This window comes from Pteropus alecto, unplaced genomic scaffold (genome assembly GCF_000325575.1).
Source record: "Pteropus alecto unplaced genomic scaffold, ASM32557v1 scaffold39, whole genome shotgun sequence".
Lineage (NCBI taxonomy): Eukaryota > Metazoa > Chordata > Mammalia > Chiroptera > Pteropodidae > Pteropus > Pteropus alecto.
Genome location: NW_006443568.1, coordinates 8,765,773 through 8,770,103, shown reverse-complemented (window position 1 = coordinate 8,770,103; position 4,331 = coordinate 8,765,773).

Sequence of the window (4,331 nt, the reverse complement as noted above, 5' to 3'; positions counted from 1 at the left end):
CATCTATCATTAAGGAGGCTCTCAATAATCAGGTGGACAAGATAACCCATTATGTAGATGCCAACTTCTTTCCCCAGCTACTCTGGTTTCTGCTCAATGGGCCCACATACAAAATGGCCATGGTGGCAGGGATAGGGGCTATTCATAGTGTGGTAGGAAGAATAATGACCTCCCAAAGATATCCATGTCCTGATTCTTGGAACCTGTAAATATAGTTTATATGACAAAAGATAAATTAAGGTAGCAGATAGAATTAAGGTTGCTAATCGGCTGACCTTAAAAAGAGGGAGATTACCCTGAATTATCTGGGTGAGCCCAATGTAAACACAAGGGTCTTTAAATGTAATAGCCAGAGGCAGAGCCAGTGTCAGAGTCCTGTGATATGAGAAAGACTCAACCTGCCATGACAGGTTTTGAAGATGGAAGGAGGGCAAAAGCCAAGGGATGCAGGCAGCCTCTGGAAGCCTGAAAAGGCAGAGAAAACAGGTTCTCCTCTAGAGACTCCAGAGAGGAACACAGCCTGGCCAATGCCTTGATTTTAGCCCTGTGAGACTAATTTCGGGCTTCTGACCTCCAGAACTGTAAGATAATAAATTTGTGTTGTTTTAAACCACAAAGTTCCTGGTAATTTAGTACAGCAGCCATAGATAACTAATCCACATAGGCTCAACACAGTTCCCTCACCAAATCAGGCATTGCTGAGTACCTACCCAAGCTGCCGGCAGCAAAGACCAAGCTGAACTGGCGCCAGTCCCTGAAGTAATGTTTCTCAAAGTGAGGACTGGGAACCCCTGGGGGGGTGTACCCAAGCTTCTTTCAGAGATTCTGTGACGTCAAATATACTTTCATACTAATACCAAGACATTCTTTGCCTTTTTCACTGTCATTCTTTCATGTGTATAGTGGAATTTTCCAGAGGCTACGTGGCATGTATACAACAGACTGAATACAGAAGCGGATCTGAGAATCTATTAAGCCAGACTAAAGAGATTCGCAAAAATGTCAAATAATGCCACTCTTCTCACAATTAGTTTTGAATTTTTTTTCATTAAAAATGTTATATTCTTATTAACATGTAATGGATTTATTATCTTTAAATATTTAAATTGATTAAATTAAAAAAGCTTTTCTTTCAGTGAAGTAAATATAACCCACATAAACAAATACCTTTTCTAACTTTTAAGAATGTAAAAGACTCCTGAGACCAAAAACTTAAGAACCATTGCTCTAGGGGGACCCACTATTGGTGGGTTTATTACACTGACCCCTTCTTTCATGAAGGGGACAGTTATTTATTACCTCATGGTAAAAACACGCCTTCCTGATATGGCCTTGCCTTTCCTACTGGCAGTGCTCTGCCAGCACCACCATTTCTGGACTTTCCAGAATGCCTGATTCATCACTCTGCCATCCTACACGTTGCCTATCTTCAGCAATGTACAGCGATGGTTTCGCCCATGGAATGCACTGAACTGGCAGTGTGCCCTGTCACTTGGAGCAGTTGACTGGATAGAATAGCATTACGGCGCCAGCTGGCGGACACCACCCTGCAGTTAGGTTATTGACGAGTAGGAAGCAGTATATGCTTTAAAATCGGTGGCCTGATATATGGCTCCACTTCTCTCACAGCCATAACGCAGAGGCCCAGGGACCCAGGGGTAGAGATGAGAGTAGCTCTTCTATTATCCCAAAGAACCTACCGGAGAAACGTTTGCTTTCCCTCAACTTTACGTTCAGTAGGTCTGGAGACCTTGGTGCCCAGAGGAGGAATACCTCCAGGGAACACAGACATGGTGCCCAGAGGAGGAATACCTCCTCCAGGGAACACAGACATGGTTCCTTCAAATTGGAAGTAGATCTTTTCACTGGTCACTTGGAGCTTTGTATGTTGCTTAACCAAAAGGTAGAAAGGGGGTCAACCGTACCAGGTAGGGTGACTAATTTGATGACCAGAAGGAAAGTGGACGGTGGGCAGGAAGGTTATGTCTGGAATCCAAGATTTACTGGGTGCCTCTCAGATCTCCCATGTCCAGTAATGACAGTCAGTGGCAAACTCGGCAACCCATCAAACCTAAGACCAGTAAGGACCTGCATAGCACAGGAAAAAAGGCTTAGGGCACCCCATAGGAACAGAATCCAATCAGCCAAAGTACTGGCAGCTGGTGAGAGGAATGTGGAAGAGGGTGGAAGGAGGATGCGTGATGGCTAATTTAGGCCTTATGACCACCTACAGAAGGTGGGGTGTGTGTGGCAGTTTTCATTATTCGCCTCTGCTGTCTTTTTGAAAGATCCCTAGTGATGATTAACGTTTTAAGTAGGCTCCAGGTAAGTATGACTGAAGGATGACAAGGATATGGTGAGTATGACAAGGATTTGGTGGTTGATAAGACTGTCTCACTTAATGGCAAAGAGCTTTTGTTTCTCTTCCAATTAAAAAAATTGAAGTGAAATTTATTTAACACAAAACGAACCATTTTTAAGCGAACAATGGCATTTAGTACCTTCACGATGTTGTGCAACCATCACCACGGTCTATTTCTAAAACTTTTTCATCATCTAAAACCAAAATTCTGTAACCATTAAGCAAGAGGGACATGAGCTTTTCACAGGAAAGACAAGGGTGGTTGGTGGGGGGCAAAAGGAATTAGTTGGCTGATATCCTGTCTCCCCTGTAAGTCCACTCTCCCCTTGCTTTGTTCACGGAAAACTGACCCTTGTGGACTGAACTCAGTGAAGTCACTCAGGTGTTTCCTTCTGGCTTTCAGCTGGGTTGGCCAAGCAGAGGCACAAGCAGAATCAGAACATTTACCCCCTGGGCTCCTGCTTGGCAGCTGTGGTGTTCTGTTCCCCTTGGCTGTGGCTCTCACCTCTTGCCCTTCAGGTCTAAGAGTTGCAATGGCTCCCTGTAGTGTGAGCTCCCAGGGTCCCATCCCTGGTAGGTTCCTTTAATGCCGCCCAAACCTCTGTAAAGAATCCCTTAGTCGAAGGCTCTTTGTACCATTCACTCTTGTTGGGACACCAATACAGAAATGGATGGTGTGGTTCCTGTCTATGGTCCTTTTGGCACTGAACAGTTCAGATTTTGTGAGTCAAATCAGCTCTGTACACAGCTCCCAGGATAGACACAAAAGGTGCTTTCCTGGACAGCTCGGGGGTTCCAAGCGTGCGTGCCCCTGCATGCCAAGGCCCCACTGCCCTCTGGTGGCCAGCTTCCAGAAGTGCAGGGATCCAACCTCACCAGGCACCAGCACTGTGCTGAGCCCACTACACACCTGAGCACATTTCATCCAGGAGTTACTGTCTACACTTTACAGGTGAGAACCTTTCAACTGCCTTTAGTATAAACCAAAATCTTAACCATGGGCTGCAAGGCCCCATCTTTGCCTCCTCTCCCATCTCTCCGATCCAGCCGCACAGGTCTTTTCTCAAATCCCAGAATGTGCAACTCCCAATAAGAATATTCGAGAGTTTTCTGAAACCTTCACCTGGTTAAGTTCAGTGCATTCTCTAGCCCTCTCCTAGGGTATCACTTAGGAAAGTCGCCCTTGTCACCTCCATCCCACCACGGCCTCTCATTTGCCATCACTCACAAACACACTGGGTTTTTCTAGTCTGTATAAATGTTTGATTAATGCTGCATTTCTCCAGAGGCTGAAGACACCTGAAGGCAGGAAGTGTCCCGCTTTGCTCACAGCTGTATCCTCAGTGCCTGTAATAACCACACCGGACGCTGACATGGTTAAGCGTTTCTCTGCACCAGCTATCAAGCCAAGTCCTTCAGGCCCCCAGGTCGCCCTACTCCCCAAAGTCCCTGGTCCCCAGGAAGCAGCCCTTGACTCTATCAAAAACTCACATGGATTTATTAGAATATGAAAAAGATTCGGATTCTTCTGTATAGGCGGCAGAGCAGCAGCAGCTGTGGTGGCTTTGAACATGGTCGTCAATGTCACCCTTGCATGGTGACTCCTGTCCGAAACAGCACTTGCATGGGGAGGAGGGGGGACAGATGAGCACCCACTGCCCAGTCCACTGGGAAGAGGGACACTTTGCTATTGCACAATCCTGGGGAAGGGAGTGCCTTAAGAGGAAGGACAGACACTCATAGTCCTGGCCTGTGCCTGGCCATGGTGGCAGTGGGGGTGGGAGTGTGTACCGGGGAACAAAGGCCTCTGGGAGCCCAGAACTCTGCCCACCCATCAGCTCCGGCCAGGTGGGAGATGCTCAGGGGAGGCCTTCTCTCCTGGGGACTGGGCTCTATAGCAAGCTGGGTGCAGTACACACACAGGGAGAAGTTCCAGGGGCCAACGGGGGGAATGAGAGAAAGAACAGGT